This window comes from Mixophyes fleayi, chromosome 6 (genome assembly GCF_038048845.1).
Source record: "Mixophyes fleayi isolate aMixFle1 chromosome 6, aMixFle1.hap1, whole genome shotgun sequence".
NCBI lineage: Eukaryota > Metazoa > Chordata > Amphibia > Anura > Limnodynastidae > Mixophyes > Mixophyes fleayi.
Genome location: NC_134407.1, coordinates 202,651,970 through 202,672,677, shown reverse-complemented (window position 1 = coordinate 202,672,677; position 20,708 = coordinate 202,651,970). Strand labels below are relative to the sequence as shown.

Below are 20,708 nucleotides of genomic sequence, written 5' to 3'. Positions count from 1 at the left end.
ATGTACTGGATGGAGGGGATGCTGTTGGTGTTGGTATTATGTACTGGATGGAGGGGATCCTGTTGGTGTCTGTATTATGTACTGGACAGAGGGGGTCGGGATGGTGTCTGTATTATGTACTGGATGGAGGGGTTAGGGATGGTGTCTGTATTATGTACTGGATGGAGGGGATCCTGTTGGTGTCTGTATTATGTACTGGATGGAGGGGTTAGGGATGGTGTCTGTATTATGTACTGGATGGAGGGGATCCTGTTGGTGTCTGTATTATGTACTGGATGGAGGGGTTAGGGATGGTGTCTGTATTATGTACTGGATGGAGGGGTTAGGGATGGTGTCTGTATTATGTACTGGATGGAGGGGTTAGGGATGGTGTCTGTATTATGTACTGGATGGAGGGGATCCTGTTGGTGTCTGTATTATGTACTGGATGGAGGGGTTAGGGATGGTGTCTGTATTATGTACTGGATGGAGGGGATCCTGTTGGTGTCTGTATTATGTACTGGATGGAGGTTATCCGGTAAAAGTTCCGGAATGTGACAAGTCACTGCCAATCCAGCTGTCACTCATCCTCCTTAGTCCATTAGACGCGCTTTCTACTTCAGCCAATCAGCATCGAGCACAGCCGGAGCGAGGCGCGGCCCGCAAGCCAGGTATCCAGGCCGGGTGAATCAGCCACCGAGAGGACAGATCGGCGGATCGGCGAGCGATTGGCTGTGACTGCTGCTGCTTGTTAGGCGGCCCAAAGCAGAGACCCGAGAGCCCGGGGCTGGCGGCGGGGACATGAGACACGGAGGTGGTGAGTGACACCCCAGCACCGGTACACCCGGGCACACACCCCAATAACACCCTACAGGGGAGGGCTGGGAGGTTCCACCCTATCAGTATCTTCCCCCTGTGTCCTAGAGGTGCACATAGGTCCTATCAGTGCTGGGTATCACATGTTGTAGTCATGTTACATGTTATCACTATATTTTGTTACATGGCTCAGAGCCTCTGGATGAACCATGGTCGGGACCTCATATTACATTACTACATGTTGCAATGTGACAAAGACTGGTTGACACATTGTGATGATCTGATACTATCACATGTTGTAGAGTGAGGGCACCTCCAGTTGATTTATAATGGGTTTATTATATGACATTATTGCATGTGTCAGTCTGTGCTGTTGATCTGCCTGCAGTATCCTCCCAGATGTCTCAGACACTTGGCAGCAGTGCAACATATGACATGTGACAGTGTTGACACAGTATGTGTGTAACTGGTAACATGATACACAGTAACACTGTAGATGTCTATCTAACCTGTGTTCAGTCACCAGCTATGTCAGCAGCGGTGCCCTAGAAGTTGTGGTAAGTTTATCCTGATTGCGCTGTATATACAGCCACAGAGCGGCAGTAGCCATGAAATAAGGATGATGTGGATGTTCTGTTTCCCTGTTCCTACCCCCGCCTCCCATTCCTTTATCCGCACAACCTCCTCTCTGTGTATAATCCTATAGCATTTCTGTACAACACCTAGCTACTCCAGTCACTGTTAATTCCGGATTTTATCCTGGAATATTTTAGTCCAGTTGTGCATGCAGCGCATGGGCCGGTGCGTTCTTGTGTGTAGAGCGCACGGGTCTGGGCTGCACATACATGCAATACACACATGAGGGTCTCTTCCAATAAGTGTTTTGTTGCTAGGAAATTTAGACATGTACTTCTCTCTAGTTCACCCAAATCCTTACATGAATCACAGCAAGGAGCGCTTTTTTTACTGTACTGTTTTATTCTATTAGTGGTGCAGTGGTTAGCATTTCTGCCTTACAGCGCTGGGGTTATGAGTTCAATTCCCGACCAATGCCTTATCTGTGAGGAGTTTGTATGTTCTCCCTGTGTTTGCGTGGGTTTCCTCTGGGTGCTCCGGTTTCCTCCCACACTCTGAAAACATACTCGTAGGTTAATTGGCTGCTATCAAAATTGACCCTAGTCTCTCCCTCTCTCCCTCTCTGTCTGTCTGTGTGTGTATGTTAGGGACTTTAGACTGTAAGCTCCAATGGGGCAGGGACTGTGAATAAGTTCTCTGTACAGCTCTGCGGAATCAGTGGCGCTATATAAATAAATGATGATGATGACTATGTGGTCTTTCCCAAATGAACTAGAATCGTAAGCACAAGAGGCTTTTAAGGGCCATTTAGCCTGAGATATAATCCTACAGGCAGCAGACTTCCTGACCGTAATCTCATTGAGTCCTTCCCAGCCTAAAATGGCTGATAACAGACGGCAATTATCATTTATTGATATAGCGCCAAACTTATTACAGCGCTGTATAAAGCATATGTCATCACATAAGTCCATTTTGTCAGAAGACAGTGAATCTACCAGTATGTTTTAGGGACTGTTGGCGGAATCCGTAGCACCTGGAGAAAGCTCAATATAGGTGGAATCAAAGTCAATGACCCCAGTGCTGTGAGGCAGGAATGCTAACCACTGTGCTCCAATAGCTTGCACTAAAGCTAAATGTCAAATATTATTTCAATTTTTAAGTTCCAGAAACTTTTACATTTATACATTTTTACATTTATATCTTTGACTGGTGTTAATAGCTTCTTTATGAAAGGCAATTTTTGTTTTTGGTTTAGTGGCCTTTAACTCACATTCCATTTTTCTTGGTATTTACACTGTCACTAAAATTAGACTACAAGTAGGCAGCCATTGTGCACCATGGCATACCTTAGGTGAGGTCATTTTATAATATTTTAACTGACAATGTCACATTTAAATAATAAACTGATTTGCAGCAGAACGCTGTCCACTGATTGGGGGTTCTATAAAATGAAGTATCGTTGATCTTGTATTTTTCCATAAATGTTCAATAAAACAACAAAAAGCAAAATCCCTCCCCGCAATGAGTTAAAGTGCAGAGATTTGTATGTTGGGTAAATAATTAACCAGCCATTGCTGAATATTTTGAAAATGTGATTCATTCAGTAGTAATTTGGTGGAAATGTAAGAATTTACTTTTGCTTAAAGGGCAGATGAGGAGAAACCTATCTGACTCCATTACTCTTATTTATTCAACTCTTTCTGTACATGTTAGTCATCCGTGCCTCATTTCCATTGAATGTTTCCCACGTGCGGTCAGCCGTTGTCTGAATAACGCAGAGCTGTGTCCAGTGGGTGGTGTGGATGGTATTGTTTAAAAACAAGTCTGTGACTTGTTAAATGAGAGTCTTTGTGCTAATTCTGAGGTACGTATGTTTTCTAAAGCTGATTATATCTCCAAACAAACACACGTATAAGGCAGTTTGTTTACTACTATGTCAAGTCTAGATACTCCTCTGTGACCTGTAATACCCTTATCAATTACACTAGGGTTATATTATCCATTCTATAATTTGCAACCTGTATTTGAAGCTTGTCAGTTTTTCCATGAAAACATGAATGAGCCTTTACTTCCCTCGGTTATGGCCCTTATGTCGTATAACAGCAGGTGAGATATATATATATATATATATATATATATATATATAATATATATATATATATATATATATATATATATATATATATATATATGTATGTATACACACACACACGCGCCAGATGCACTGGTCATAGGCCTTAGTCACCATGGTGTATCCTATACAGGTCAAAGTCCATTAGATGTGAAGTCATACTGGACTTTAACTATTTGTGGTACCATAATTACCCACAATTCTCCAGTCTGTTTGAGATTAGATTTTTCCCCTGTGATAAGACATGTGCATGAGAGCCACATGATTTTGTTCCTGGTTAAACAACACGGTATAATAACACATTTCGGCCAGGAGTATAGGCATTTACTTGCAGGCATATGATAGCAGTCAGTGAAGGTACGTATGGCTCTATACATTATCACAGACTATTCTATGGCACTATACAATTCTGTATGCAGTAAGAGGTGTTGTTATATATATTCTTTGTTGTACAGTTTATGTTGCTGTTTTACAATAAAGGCATATTGTAGATATTTTGATATTGATGTCATTTTAGGTCCCTGGGTCACACTCCTAATTTGATGACATTTTTATGCTTATTAATGACAGGGCTGGGTAACATCCCAGGAGCCGTATTCTACCATTACAATGCTGCTGCCTGATATTTAAGGAAATGTACTCCACCCCACTGGCTCCAATTATTGTGCAACTGGCTTCTAATCCTGTTTTCTATACCTGTATATAATTATCTTGTGTCACAGTTATCAGGGTTGCCAAGATTTAGCCTCATGACAAACCATGTTGCGATGCAAGGCATGGAAATGCATTTATTTTATTTTTTGTTAATACATGGAAAATGCTGTCTGCTTTTGCATATAGCACACAAACAATGGGAAACTTTATCCCAAACCTCCCAAGGTTCCAATCTGCTTTTCTTTTTGATTTGCTCCTAACTGTAAATTAATCCTCATATGTTTACCCTGCTTAACCCTGCGATCGTCACGTCACCCTGGCACGGAGTGGAGCCGTCATTCCTCTCAATGTTCATAAGCACAATTTATATGGCCAATTGTCGACACACAATCCTTAATCTAGCACATAATATTGTTTGCCTCGGAATTAATGTCAACAAAAGCCCTGTTTCTGACCAGAATTGTGGTGACTAACTCGGAGTCATGTGATCGTCTGCGACAAGAACGCACTCTAGACGGCTGCATCTATAAGAAGACTGTTATATGTGAAGTAGCTCTTTGTATCATTCATACTGTGCTGAAATCCATTTTCACTCTCTACTTTCTGAGTCTGATGATCTCTTCCTATTGTTTGCAAAGAAGAGAACACACTGATGTCATCTCCACCAGATAATTTTCTATTATTTTCCTATAATGATTGTAAGCTTAGCAGGCAAGGGGGCATAGAGCAACAATGCTGATAGCGTCAGCATTGGACCAGTGTTTTCTAAATGAGATAAGGTGCAACCTATCCACCAATCAGAGTTAAGGAGAAGCTGGGGCTCTGCTAAATGCCCACCTCCCCTAAAAAAAAAAAAAAAAAAAAAAAAAAATGCTAGCTCAGCCCCTGGTAAACGATGGACATTTATTTCCCTCCTGTATCGGTCCTCTCTCTTCTTTTCTGACAGACTCTCTTTAATGCCAGTGACATCCTGTAAAAACGAGAGGAAGAACACAGACTTGTTTTTCTAGTTGTGTAAAGAAATATGACCCTCCTGACAATGTAATCTTATCTGTGTCTCACTAGTTATGTCTCTACGTCTTGCCTCTGGGTGTTATAGATATGCCCTCTTCATATCCCCCTTGCCCCATTCACTACTTGTTTCTGCTGAGATTGGAGGAGCTGTAGGAAGGGTTAAGGTACTGAGTGCCATTGAGTAAATTTGCCTCCGCCCTGGCATGTACACTGCAATCCACAGGTGATACCCTCTTGGGGGAAGCTGTGTACGCTCCCACAATCATGTTCTATCGCACCAGTGCACATCGTATTGTTTGATTTGGTTTTATAAACGTCACGATCAACGATGAAACGATGTTGAGCAACTGTGGAAGTGTGTATGCACTTACTAACTACACACTCGTGTAGGCTGATATCTGCAGTGTGCAGAGTCACAATCTTTTCAGCAGATGGGTATGACCGATGAAAAGCACAGATCTGAAGGTAAATCGTATAGGATCATCGGGACTTTGTCGTTGGTAAAATCGTTACTAAAATCGGCGTCTGCAGTAAATTACTAGAGTGTGTATCCAGCTTTAGTTAGATGAATGTCATTTTGCCATTTTTTTTCTCATGTTTTCTAGTTCTGCTCATCCATTCAAGTCCTCCCCTAATGCTAATATCACAGATCTGAAACAATTACACAAGGCACTGACATCCTAGAATGAGAAGATCCCTATATCACAGAGTCATTCCGCATAAGAGGACTTTGCCTGTTTTCACCGCATAAGAGGACTTTGCCTGTTTTCACCGTACGTACGTACGTACGTACGTACGTACATACTTGGGGCAGCACGGTGGCTAAGTGGTTAGCACTTCTGCCTTACAGCATTGGGGTCATGAGTTCAATACCCGACCATGGCCTTATCTGTGTGGAGTTTGTATGTTCTCCCCGTGTTTGCGTGGGTTTCCTCCAGGTGCTCCGGTTTCCTCCCACACTCCAAAAACATACTGGTAGGTTAATTGGCTTCTATCAAAATTGACGTGTGTGTGTTGGAGAGTTTAGACTGTAAGCTCTAATGGGGCAGGGACTAATGTGAGTGAGTTCTCTGTACAGCGCTGCGGAATCAGTGGCGCTAGATAAATAAATGGTGATGATGATGGTTGAGGCAAGTGATAAAATGCAAAATAGTTGACGTCTCTAATCACAGTATACTACAGTATAGTTATTCCCTGAGTAAAAATTCTGAACCACTTCTCTTTAAACAATGCAGTATTGTTTAGTTTAATGTTACCCACATAGATATTGTCTCATCCTATTATTATCTAGCCTCATTACTGCCTGATTTATTCTTTATATGAATTTAAATGTGTTGTTTTACCCTGTTAGGTTACAATTCCTCATGCAATGTCACAGGTTGTTTGGGAGATTGTCCTTATTTCTGACTGAAATATGTTACGTCATTTCCATAGGTAACCAACCATAGTTTATCTCTGGAAAAATTGGTATCTGTGAACTGATTTATACAATCCTTTGCTGGCTGGAAGCTGCCATGTTTATATGTCAGACTCTGTAGTTCTGTTTTTCTGGCCTTGCTTTATATGTAACCAATATTTATTGATTTATCTCTATACATCTGGGAATTCTTTATAATGGAGGAAAAGAGAAAACGCGATATTGCACGCACGGAAATTGAACACCGGTAAAATGTAACTTTGCTAATACGCGACTGACCTCGCGCAGTACATGTCTTTGTCTCCAATGCTGCTGGGAGAGTGAGACCGCGTTACTTTCCTTGCACATTAACTCCTTCCTGGAATGACGCAGGACACTTCTGTCTGTTTCATTAATTATTCATTCTGCTGAGAGAGAGAGAATTCAAGCTGGGCCAGAAATCTCAGCGCTCATAATATATTGTTTCTTACGGCTTTTAGGTCTCCGATCCAGGGTGACGCTTTAACAGTGTGTAGATCAGTGCTTTTTCCTATGTGGAAATACCTTTATTTAGTGTGTTTCTATGTGTATAAACATTCAATAGAACATTTGAGAACAAGTCCTCTTGCATACATGTTTGTATGTACTTGTGTGAATGTAAACTGTCAGGCTGCTCATCTTCATTCAGAATAGGTCCCCTAGTGGTCAAATGATCGTGAAAACTTGGAGACTACTTGCATAACATTACCCAGCACTGACTTGTGAACATGGGAGTGCCAGTGCTTACTGGGCATGTAGATTCATCTTCAACAATGATTGCTTTTGAAATAATGATTGTCCCTTTAGTAGGCAGAAATCTACTTAAGCCAAAGAGGCTTCTTCTAAAACACTGATCTCAAACAAGGTAAATGTAGTTTTGGGTGATGTTGAAACAAGCACCGTTCACAGAATCCTCTGTTTGTCTGTACCACTTTGATTATTTTCAGACTCTTCCATTAACACCAAATTCATGTGAAGTTCATGGGGAGGGGCATCCACACCCACTGCCCCTAATGTGCCTAGTCTGCCGGCTCATGCCACATGTGCCTAGTCTCCCGGTCCTCTCCCGTGGATCATGCCATGTGTGCCTAGTCACCCAGTCCTCTCCCCTGTATCATGCCACGTGGCCTAGTCTCTCGGTCCTCTCCCCTGGCTCATGCCATGTGTGCCTAGTCTCTCGGTCCTCTCCCCTGGCTCATGCCATGTGTGCCTAGTCTGCCAGTCCACTACTGTGGCTCATGCCGTGTGTGTCTAGTCTGCCGGTCCTCTCCCCTGGCTCATGCCACGTGTGTCTAGTCTGCCGATCCTCTCCCCTGGCTCATGCCACGTGTGCCTAGTCTGCCGGTCCTCTCCCCTGGCTCATGCCACGTGTGCCTAGTCTGCCGGTCCTCTCCCCTGGCTCATGCCACGTGTGCCTAGTCTGCCGGTCCTCTCCCCTGGCTCATGCCACGTGTGCCTAGTCTGCCGGTCCTGTGCCCTGGCTCATGCCACGTGTGCCTAGTCTGCCGGTCCTCTGCCCTGGATCATGCCACGTGTGCCTAGTCTGCCGGTCCTCTGCCCTGGATCATGCCACGTGTGCCTAGTCTCCCGGTCCTCTCCTCTGGCCCATGCCACGTGTGCCTAGTCTGCTGGTCCTCTCTCCTGGCTCATGCCACGTGTGCCTAGTCTGCCGGTCCTCTCTCCTGGCTCATGCCACGTGTGCCTAGTCTGCCGGTCCTCTCCCCTGGCTCATGCCACGTGTGCCTAGTCTGCCGGTCCTCTCTCCTGGCTCATGCCACGTGTGCCTAGTCTGCCGGTCCTCTCTCCTGGCTCATGCCACGTGTGCCTAGTCTGCCGGTCCTGTGCCCTGGCTCATGCCACGTGTGCCTAGTCTGCCGGTCCTCTCTCCTGGCTCATGCCACGTGTGCCTAGTCTGCCGGTCCTCTCTCCTGGCTCATGCCACGTGTGCCTAGTCTGCCGGTCCTCTCCCCTGGCTCATGCCACGTGTGCCTAGTCTGCCGGTCCTCTCTCCTGGCTCATGCCACGTGTGCCTAGTCTGCCGGTCCTCTGCCCTGGCTCATTCCACGTGTGCCTAGTCTGCCGGTCCTCTCCCATGGCTCATGCCACGTCTGCCTAGTCTCCCGGTCCTCTGCCCTGGATCATGCCACGTGTGCCTAGTCTGCCGGTCCTCTCTCCTGGCTCATGCCACGTGTGCCTAGTCTGCCGGTCCTCTCCCCTGGCTCATGCCACGTGTGCCTAGTCTCCCGGTTCTCTCCCCTGGCTCATGCCACGTCTGCCTAGTCTCCCGGTCCTCTGCCCTGGATCATGCCACGTCTGCCTAGTCTGCCGGTCCTCTCACCGGGCTTACAGCTTGTGTGTTGCAGGTGTTCAGTAAACATTGTGTTAGCTCCTCACTATGACCTGGGATTTAACCAGTCCAACCTGTTCTGACAGAGAGGAAATACACACCACACGTAATCAGGGCTCTCTGTTTTCCCACAATGTAAGGGTACTGCTCACCCATCCTGTCTGTCCTCAGCCGGCCACCAAAACCCTCTCTGATTTACCAAATCAGTGAAAAATCATCATACGTTTTCCTATTTCCATTCCTGTGTAAATTTATGTTTCTCTCTCTATAGATGTATTTTCATTCTCCATTATCTTTTAGTGCAGTGAGACACGACACAGATTTTATTTTTGTTTACTTTAATGCTTTCACCTCTGTCTGCCACAGAATGGCAGGATGCTTGTATTCCCTGTGACGTAGAACGTTAGCAGCCAGAGAAACATAATGGCCCAATATAATGATATCTCTGAATAGAGCTAGACAGGAGATGTGATATTATTTCTGACATTTAGGGGTTATGTGACAGTGGTGATTAACCCGTCATTCTCCTTTATAATGTGCCAGCTTTGCTATATAGAAACATTAACGCCGGATGATTGAGAGGAGATTTCATGTGTTTTGCTTTTACCAAGATAAACTGTTGTACTTGTTGCGCTCAACAGTGCGTAGGAAATAAATCCGGTCTTGTTGTTTTTAGATTTTAATGTATTTATTAGCGTGTTAAGAAGCGCACTAAGAAAAGCATATATGCTTGTATATGAATTTGTGAATGTTATTTGTAGCTTCGTTTTTGCCACTGTCATTACAGTGCTACTTGTTGATGTTAATGGACGTATCCTAGCTGCAATTCCTGCTGTGCTGTGTATTTATTATTGGGCAGCAAGTGGTCATGTCACGCAGCCAATAGGAAGAGGCCCGACATGTAGAAGTACAATATGACCACTGCTATTGTACAGAACATTTAATAAACCTGGAGAATAATCTATATAAGAATGTACTGAACCTTCTGTCTATTTACTCACAATTGTGACTTCTTTCATTGACCTAATGACGGTTCCTGTGTGCAACAGTATGTGTTCGTTGTTGGGTTTTTTTATTACATTTTTTAGTGCAGTTTGGTGTGTAGAGTTGTGTATTCACAATGTGTTCTCGTCATATGTTAAATGGTCACTGACGTCACATACGAATTTTGTAAACTACAGTGAAAGCTTATTGTCTATCGGGATACAGTAAACAAAAGTTATAGAGAGGGAAAAAAAAACCTTGTCCCTTTAGGCAAGGTTATCCGATTCCTCGATCACCCTTGTAGTCTTATCCACCCGTTTACCACTTCCTCTTCAGAGTTCAGACAATACTTTCCTTTGTTGTGTTTCTATATTCCTACTGATTCAAAAACCAACATTGCTGTGTGACTGGCTCACGTAGCCATACTAAGCGCTTCTCCCATTGCAGTCTGGCTGGACCAATGTCCAATCTTTGGCATTTACCTTCATTTGCCAGCCTCTTATTTTCCTATTGATTGTCTGCTTGTGAGCAGGGCCCTCTTTCCTCATTGTCTGTCTGTTATACTCGGTCTTGTTTTATGACTGTTTGTTCCCACTTGTGAAGCACTGTGGAGTAACGTGATGCTGTACAAAAAAATATTTATAATAATATCTGAAAATGTTGGAGTATAATGGTCCTTTTAATTATAACTTGATGTCTGCCAGGGCTTGTGTATAACTTTAATGTTAGATGTGTCTCTCTTTTGTATATTAGTCCTATCGGGCATATCAAACGTTGGCAGAAAGATAGACTTTGACAACAGATAAGAACCACTTGGCCCATCTAGTCTGCCCAATTTTTAACCTATGCTCCCTCTTTCCCTTCTCTGCCCCAAACTATACAAATTAAGATCTTTTTGTTTTTCCCGTGTAAGTTTTGTGCTGTAGGCCATGCACCATTGTAGTTGCCCTTCTTTGTACAGTCTTATAATAAATATAATACACGTATTTATATGCATATATATAGATTAGAGGTTGTAGTCCTCTGTAGGGTCCTCCTACATTTGTTATGAAGTAACTAGTGTATAGCTGTAATGTGCTAACATTTCTTTCAGTATTTGGCTGCAATTCTGCATCTGTGTGTGTTAGACTTTTGCGACCAATAAGCTGGCCGCTGCTTCCTATGCCAGGGCAGCGGCCTTCCGATGAGGAATGCTGTCCTCTCCACCTTCTTCCAGCTGACCTGAATTGAATTGATCACACAAACAGATTACTGTGTTACCCAAACATTAATCCCTCAGGCCTCCGGAAAAAAAAAAAAATCTTTCAGCAGATTAAGCGGATTCCTTTCTTCAGCAAGCACAGAGGAGGGGACGGCACGTGGAACGACCTGTGCTCTGAGTTAGGACGTCGCTGCATCTTCTCCTACTCTGGTTCATGAAAACACGGACATGGAAGCTCAAGGTCTGGTTGATCAGCCATGAGTTCAGCTGTGCAGAGTACATTACTCCAATCTGACCCTGGGTCCACATGGTGTCCATTCTACTGTACTATTGTCACTGCAAATATTAATTTGTTAATCTAATCTTGTTACATGAGAATATATTGTGTAGCCATATTCATACTGCCCCCCTGTAATGGCCCACATACCCCTGAGAGACCAGCTAAGATGCTGGCAAGACTCGAGGCCCCTGGCGGGGGTTAGAGGTTGTCTGACTTGGAAATATTCCAGCCCAGGACTCACAACTGTGATGAGAATGGGGCACATATTTTGGAATGTGGTCAAAATGATCTAAGTATGAATCATGTAACACAGCACAACATCCATTCTTCACTGATGTTCTGAGACATCATTGGCTGATGCTGTGTCCTGAGCATAAAACTCTGCTGTTTACATAGGCTGGGAAGAGGCTGGTTACACAGCCGTATAGATCTCCTGTTTCATCTTCAAGGATCTGTAAGCTTAAATTTGCATTATTATCCCTGCTGCCCCCTATTCTCCTATATGTGTAGGGTTTTATTCCAAAGCATATTTTCTCCACTCATAACCTACTTCATCTTGCACTGGTGCAGACGCTGTATAGAAAGAAAACATTTAACTAACAAAAAAAAAAAAGTAGATTTATGTTTACTGGCAGCAGTTCCGTGTAATAAATTTAATTTCTGTCAATATACTGTGAAAAGAACAATAGTCCTTTTTTATTTAATGCAGGCAGCTATAGGGATGGGAGGCAGATATGAATAGCTCTGCATAGATTCACACTCGTTATTGTGTTACTAACATTGCTGGTTGCTAAACGTTTGTTGCTGGTTAAAGGGTGAGGAAAGTCTTATGTAAACTTGTCAATTCTTTACTGCTAAATAAAGTTTTATTTTTAAATCCTTTCTGAGGATGAATATAGTGAATTGTCAGCTCAGCGGTCGAAAATGAGAGCGGGTGGAGGAGAGTCAGGGGAACATCTATGGTTTGTACAAGAGAGAAGTTCACACAGTTTATTATTTTCTTTAAAATCATAGTCCCCCCACCCCCCCAATTTGTATTTTTTATTTTTTTTAATTACCCCATCATCATCATCATTTATTTATATAGCGCCAGCAAATTCCGTAGCGCTTTACAATTGGGAACAAACATTAATAAGATATTACTGGGTAATACATACATACAGAGAGGTAAGAGGGCCCTGCTCGCAAGCTTACAATCTATGGGACAATGGGAGTTAGAAACACAAGGGCATGTGCTACATCATATTGCACAATGGACCAGCTAGAATGCAAAGGTAGAAGTATTGAGTGGCTGTGTTTGTGGCAATGTTGGTCAGAGGGTTGTTATCTTGTGTTAGCTGTGTAGAGGGTGGTAATAGGGTAAACTAGGGAGATTAAGAGGGTGGTAGAGGAATATTATAAGCTTGTCTGAAGAGGTGGGTTTTCAGAGAATGCTTGACGGTTTGAAGACTAAAGGAAAGTCTTACTGTGCGAGGGAGGAAATTCCACAAAGTGGGTGCAGCCCGAAAAAAAGTCCTGTAACCAAGAATGGGAGGATGTGATGAGAGTGAAAGAGAGACGCAGGTCTTGTGCAGAACCCATCCACTTGTGACTTGACAGATTCCCAATCCATTCAGTTTCATAAGACACTTTTCACTGAGGTCCTCCCATACCTTTGCATTCGCAAGAGAAGGCTACAGTCAGTGTTTTAGTTTGTTGGTACAATTACGTAGCTCTATGAGACTGGTAGGTTTGCATGTAGTTTTTTAAACATTAGATGACATAGGATGAATAAAATGTATACAGGTCAAATCATTTTCTTTATTGGGGGGATACAGACAACTGAAGATCTGAACAACCTGGGTCAGCACTTACTATTTTCGTCTCCGAGGGCAATGATGGCAAAACAATTAATATGCCGTATCGAAAATAAAATACTTAAATGCTCAGTAACCCTGTCGGCTGTTGACTAATCGCCAGTTCCGCCATCTAAGCCACATCTGTATATCGTATATACCAAGGTGTGACAATCTCCCAGAGTACAAACCCAGGTGTCGGTTGCAAAGTCATTTGTTCAGTGTTTAAGCCCCTGGATTTATTTTCACCTGTTAGACATTACTTTTACATGAAGTACATCAGTAATTAACTACTACAGGCTTTTAAATGGCTCCTGCACAGTCAGTGTCACATTACAGCACAGAAGGGAATGTATTAATAATGAGCAACTGGTGACAGGTGACTCCAGTTGGCAGCCATCAGCATTGTGCCTTAGTGTGACCACGGTGCCAGTCATCTTATTCCTCTAGTGTTGCACGGGCACACACCGCTGGTCCTGAAGTTAGAGTGGGCTGGTAACACTTCTACAGTGAAACATCGGGTGCACCTATGTAGGAGTGATACAAGCAGGCGCACACACTTAATGTACTGCATGGCTGCATATTTTGTGCTTAGTAAAATAATTTACACCACTGCAGAGTATATATCTCTTGGGTGCTGGCTTATATCTGCAGTGGTCTGTAGTTGCCTTTATGGTAACACTGGTCTTCCGTGTATTGCAGAGGGCCTAGCATTCACATAAAATGTTGTAATATGAATTTGTCCATATTTGGTGTGTAAGGAGATAAACCTCGCAGAATCCACCCTTCACCCCTCCTTACACCATTTCCTGTAACACCCTAGTCAGTCTTAATATCTCTTTATCTGACCACCTTAATATCTCTTTATCTGACCTGACATACAAGTATTTAATCGAAAAATTCAGGGATTGCAATGCGTAGTCACACGCTAACAATAACGCTGAGGCAGGAAGTAGGATTTTAGGATTATTTGTCATTAAAATATGGAGGCTTCTTTGGATCTAGGACAAGTCACATTGGGAGAGACTAATGAAAACTGGAACACAGGTTACTGTGCATAAACACAGCAACCAATCAGACATTTGCTTTCATTTCCTCAACCGTACTGAGAGCGACGGCTAGAATCCGGTCGCTATGGGTTACAGCTTCTTTTCTTAGTGACCTGTGCACCAGTTTTCATAAAGGTCTCTCATTGTCTCCCGGTGTCTCAAGCGCCAACTGTTGGATTGTTAGCTCTGTTAGGCAGGGAAAACATACTTGGGAACTTGTTAACCTTTAGCGCTCTGTAAAATCCGTTCTTGACATACAAGCAGCGTTTTAAAATCGTCTTTTAGTCCTAAACAAATCTGGGAGGTGCGACTTCCTGAAGAGTGAAGAGTTCATTTTTTGTGTGACTTCCAGCTGAACACAAAGTTGCAGAGGAGCAACTAAAAAAAAAGTGTAATTTAAATTGTTGTTATTGGATCTAAGACAGACTGGAAACATTAAGGGGGATTAAGAGAAACCGTCTATTGGGAGAGAATTTGTCTTGTGGAACAGATGTTCATTGCATTTATAAATCTGAAGGATTCTTTTAACCCCTTTCTCTAGCGGACAGTCGGATGGCACATAGAATTGGGGTTTTACATTTGAAATTGCAACCAAATACCCCCACATTGAAGATGGTTGCTCCTGATATTGGGAAGGTCTGGACCCAGTTTTGGGTCTTCCTAAAAGCCATAACGATTTGGGGGGGTTGTTTACAAATCCTGGTCTGCCCTCCTTCCATATACATTAAGCTGGTCTTACGCACATATATCTGATTATTACCTGGCATTGTGCTTGTATTATTATAGCCAGCAAGGTTGAGCCATAGTAGAATATTTTTATTTTGGGTTTTACAATTACTTCTAAAACTCCCTCTAGATTCTTTCCCATTCTTGCAATTTAATGTACAAATCTTATATTCAAATTAATTTGTTCTTGATTCCATTGTCACTTACTGTACACGAAACGTCAACTCGGCCCCTTACCGCTTTGTCCATGGTAAGAAGTAGTTGCCTGAAAGGCCTGTCGTCTTGTGATCTGTTATTAGCTACAGCACGCACAGGATCTCATTTAGATGGCGGTCACCACAGACATTGAATAAGTGGTCACAAAACTTCAATTGCAAAGTGCCCTATAATAAAGAGCTACTAACATCAATCACAAATGCAAAGCTTCTGAAGCTCATCAAAATTAAACCGTGGTAGTGAGAGGAGACCTTTTCTTATGCGCAGTCGACTTCCTGTTTGGAATCCCATTGAAAGGCACTATAATCAGCCTCTTATTCTAAATATATTGATAGCAGAACAATTGATCGCACTCTGTTGTACAACAAAGTAAATACACTGGGAAATATGTCAAGGTATGGGAACTTTGACACATATCTTGGAATATTATTAATCTTTTATATAAGGCATCCTGAAGGTTTATTTGTTGGACTTTTTAATGTTTGCTGTGTGAACAAGCTCTTATTGGTGCTATAATGTAGAATATAGTACAGTGGCTCAGTGGTTAGCATTTCTGACTTGCAGTACTGTGGTCATGAGTTTGATTCCTGACCAGGGCCTTATCTATGTGGGGTTTGTTTGTTCACCTTGTATTTGGGTGGGTTTCCACCGGGTGCTCTGGTTTCCTCCCACACTCCTAAAAACAAATATATGTATATAAATAAATAGTGATGATATAGTAGACATATTTCTGGAAGACGCGTAGCCACATGTAACTTTATTTACCACTGCAGTACAGCAGAATTTACCCCCAACTTGTGTGTGTGTGTGTGTGTGTGTGTGTGTGTGTGTGTGTAGTCCTCTAACTGCTCTAAGATGCCCTTGTGCTCTGGTTACCTTGCTCTAGTGCGGAACTGTCTACGGACCATGGTGAACGTAGGAAGTTATCAATTTTAAATTGTCTGTGTTACCGTAAATAACAGTACAGTTGTTAGAAAGGGGAAGTGCACAAAGGGTAAGATCTGATTTGGGTAAATCGTTGTTCCTCGCCCTCTGTGCATTTAGCTAATGTTCTCCATTGTATGAGAAACATTTCGATGTCTACTTCTAGTAATGGTACAGTATTCTATCCTGTCACTTTATGTTATACATGATTGGCACTATACATACAAATAGAATCAATAGCATGACGTCAAATATAAATACATAGACACCTGTGCTGAAGCCGAATAAACATTAGTAATTGTTTAGTTAACATGGTAAAAATATATAAAATAAAATATCAAAAATAAAACTATTGTTCTCTGTGTTAGATGGAGCCCAGGCTAGAGATAATGAGGCCTCCAAATATGTATGGGAGTATGGAATAGTATATGATCCAAATATTCTGTTCTATAAAACCAATCATTATATAAAGGATAAGACGGCCTATAATACATTAAGGAAAAAATGTATTGTCCTCTGAAAATAGTTTAACAGTGATGTGACTGGATAATAACGGGAATTGCTCACTTATTCCTACCGATGAATACCTGGATATGCAATTTAAGCCTTTGTAGGACACCGTTGGCTTGGTGAGAAGTGCTGTACTCTGGCCTGGAAACCTGTAAGGGAGACCTAGAAGACGTCTGTAAGAACGGGTGTAGTACGAGTGATCGGTGCTGTAAATACTGACTCTCTTTAATCCTCCACAATTATTCCTATACTGAACAGAGAGCGACGAAGAAAAAATAACTACTTACTAGTAAAAAGACAGAGGGTAAATCCGAAGACAGAAGATCGCAACTGTTGTAAATGACGTCCCAATTTAAAGCGGCAACGCACAGAACCAGGTAAGTATTAGGTTGACATTACCAGTTAGGGGGTAGGGTTAGAGGTAAGGGTTAGGACTTAGGGTTAAGATCCCTAACTGGTAATGTCAACCTAATACTTACCTGGTTCCGTGCGTTGCTGCTTTAAATTCGGAACTTTGCAAGTCGCAGCTGTAAGACGTCATTTACAACAGTCGCGATCTCCTGTCTTCGGATTTACCCTCTGTCTTTTTACTAGTAAGTACCGTAGTTATTTTTTTTTTTTGTTGCTCTGTACGGTATAGGAATAATTGTGGAGGATTAAAGAGTGTCGGTGTTTAAAGCACCGATCACTCGATTACCACCGTGCAAGAACTTGATGACTAGTAAGTGAGTCATGTAAGGGTCAAGTATATTGTGCCCTGTGTACTAGACTATTAAACATCTATAAAAGGACATAGTTATGAGTAACTAGTGGAGGATCACAGAGAATGGTCACATTACAGGTTGTTTGGTTGGACAGTCCTCTGTCTTCCAACATGTATGACACACACATGTGCGTACCGCCATAGCACTCAGGATTCTGAGAGCACTTAGTGTCTCACAAATCACTTAAGCGATGACCGCGAAGAAGAAGTAGTTATGAGAGGGACAGGCTAGAGCCCATGTAATATATCTGTGCTCTCCAGTTCTCCTGTATCTCAGTACTTTAGTTAATTGATCCCTCAGCTAATGGAACGTCAGTTACAGGCTACACAGGACACTGCAGCATGACTGACAGGCTCTGTAATATAAATGTTCTATGGCCGACCAGCTTTATAAGAGGAAAAGAGGTTTTCTTTTCATAGGCAGCTGTTAGAGACGATTTGAGCTGTTCTATCTTGAACCGGTCCTGTAACACTGGGATGTCGACTCCGCTTCTGGTCTGTATTAATCAGTGTTTCCGCATATGTGGGGACGTGGACATTTTAGCTGCCCTGGATGCAGAGTTTCTGGAGCGTGGAGAACTTTTGTGGGATGTCAGGATGAGCTCATGGTGGGGATCAGGTCACACAACTAAGGAACAAGAGAGCTCTGAATGAGCATTGGTTTATTGCTCACATAAGTGAGCAAGGTAAGAATGTTCTCTTGTTAGAAATCGCATACTACATCCATAGGCCATATGCTGTACCGTGTCTAAGGAAATATGACCTTACTGTTAATAATCATGTTTTTTACTGGAAAATATGACTTTGAAAGACTATGATGGACATTTTAGGGAAATGACTAAAGCAGGGGTGTCCAACCTTTTAGCTTCCCTGGGCCACATTGGAAGACGACGAGTTGGTTTGGGCCGCACATAAAATACACTAACACTAACGATAGCTGATCATCCAAAAAACCATAGAAAACATAGTTGACATATTAAACTTACTTGGAAATGAAGTTAGTAAGAGTTAGGAAACCTGTTGCAGAATCATGATTAAAGCAGTAGTCCCATTACCAGCTACAATTTAACTTACCTGCATCTGCCCCTTAGTGGAATTCGGGGAATTAAATGCCAAAAACTTTTTTTTCCTCTCTTTCTGCACCCATGAATCATTTTTTTTATTGACCAGTTTGAAATGGTCACTGATATAGGTAGCATCAGGAGGACTAATAGAAATCTACAGAGATTTAAAGATAGGGTGGCGGGTAAAATGGCTCATGGAGCAGCCTCCGATGAGGGTAACAGTGGGTGATATTTTCACCCTACTCAGCACTGCACATTTAAAATGGTTTAAAATATTAAAAATACAATCATCTCAATGTTTATATTAGATACATACAGAGAACACAGCTAGTTCATAATTGCATGGTGCAGAAAGTCCAAATTCAGAGTAACAACAATAAGATACTGGATAATCTTTCACTGCTGCTGATAGTTTGCGCGGGTGACTCCTCTGTGCTGCGCTACGCAATGCATGTTGGGTGTGATAACGTCGCCCCCGACATTCACTGTGAGTGCCGCACGGAGGAAGAGACCAGGGAGGGAGCCGGAGCGCCAGCTGACGTGACCGCAAGGTAAGTATTTTCTTTTTTCTTTTTTTGGGCAGGATTTTTTTTTTCATTAACAGCGCCGCCCCCTTGCCACAACCAAAACTCCTGCTGGGCCACATTTACAGGCGTGCTGGGCCGCATGCGGCCCGCGGGTTGGACAACCCTGGATTAAAGCATGTAATTATTTTCCTTAGAAAATTCCACTTTGTAAAGCAAGGTAATGATTTAGGGATGCTGTTCTATAGGAGATTATCAATATTCTCATTGCTAATTATATTTAGGTCTTTATTTAGGACCTGATTCTTCAAGACACGCATTCTGTTCACAACGTGCGTTTGTTTAAAACGCGGCTCCCCCTATTCCCGAATTTATCAGGGAACGGACCTGAAGATACATGCGCTCATGATTTCGGGTGTAGGTCGGCTCTGTTACAACGACACTGCAGGATATGTACAATAATGATGTGGATTATAAATTCGCAAAAGAACGCACAGGAAAAAATATATATATTGAATTAATGTCACCAGTTAATATAAGCGTTAATGAAGAAAAGAGTAAATAAAAAGTGTTTAGTTTTTCTCCCCCATGAAATACATTTTATTAGAATTTTCTTAATGTCTATTGAACATAAAATACATTTTTACAGTTGCTCTTGATTGCAAACACATGTTGTAGCATGTATACGAGAACTCAGGACTTAGACTAGCCCTGTAGCTGGAGCAAGAGATACGGCAAAAAAAATAAGCAACTTGGCAAGTGGCTGCATGCGCTTGAGTTTGGCACGCCTTCAATGTTCACCTTTTACCATGTAGAGATCACTTCTGCATCACTTCCAGGAGACAAAGAAAAGAGTTTGCCAAGAGTTTGTTAATTTAACTTGGGAACCGGGGGTATTAATGTTATATAGGGACTGGTGTGTGTGTGTGTGTTTCTCTCTCTCTGGGTGTATTAAGGTTATGTGGGGGCTGGTGTGTGTCTCTGGGTGTATTACGGTTATGTGGGGACTGGTGTGTGTCTCTGGGTGTATTACGGTTATGTGGGGACTGGTGTGTGTCTCTGGGTGTATTACGGTTATGTGGGGACTGGTGTGTGTCTCTGGGTGTATTACGGTTATGTGGGGACTGGTGTGTGTCTCTGGGTGTATTACGGTTATGTGGGGACTGGTGTGTGTCTCTGGGTGTATTAAGGTTATGTGGGGACTGGTGTGTGTCTCTGGGTGTATTACGGTTATGTGGGGACTGGTGTGTGTCTCTGGGTGTATTACGGTTATGTGGGGACTGGTGTGTGTCTCTGGGTGTATTACGGTTATGTGGGGACTGGTGTGTGTCTCTGGGTTTATTACGGTTATGTGGGGACTGGTGTGTGTCTCTGGGTGTATTACGGTTATGTGGGGACTGGTGTGTGTCTCTGGGTGTATTACGGTTATGTGGGGACTGGTGTGTGTCTCTGGGTGTATTACGGTTATGTCGGGACTGGTGTGTGTCTCTGGGTGTATAACGGTTATGTGGGGACTGGTGTGTGTCTCTGGGTGTATTAAGGTTATGTGGGGACTGGTGTGTGTCTCTCTGGGTGTATTAACCTTATGTGGGGACTGGTGTGTGTCTCTCTGGGTGTATTAACCTTATGTGGGGACTGGTGTGTGTCTCTGGGTGTATTAAGGTTATGTGGGGACTGGTG

At 42.7% G+C, this 20,708-nt stretch overlaps 1 protein-coding gene across 3 annotated transcripts in view; it reads left to right on the top strand.

Moving 5' to 3' along the window:
- Positions 1-677: 677 nt before the first annotated feature.
- The window catches only part of TEX2 (testis expressed 2), a 49,179-nt gene continuing 29,148 nt past the window's right edge, over positions 678-20,708 (top strand). Inside the window, exon 1 of one of the 3 annotated variants that reach the window (XM_075178099.1) lies at positions 678-796. The gene's annotated coding sequence lies outside the window, so the exon portion shown is untranslated. Of the gene's footprint in view, positions 797-1,288; positions 1,353-20,708 lie in introns of those variants that run through there. The other 2 variants (XM_075178097.1, XM_075178098.1) reach the window with 2 other exon arrangements.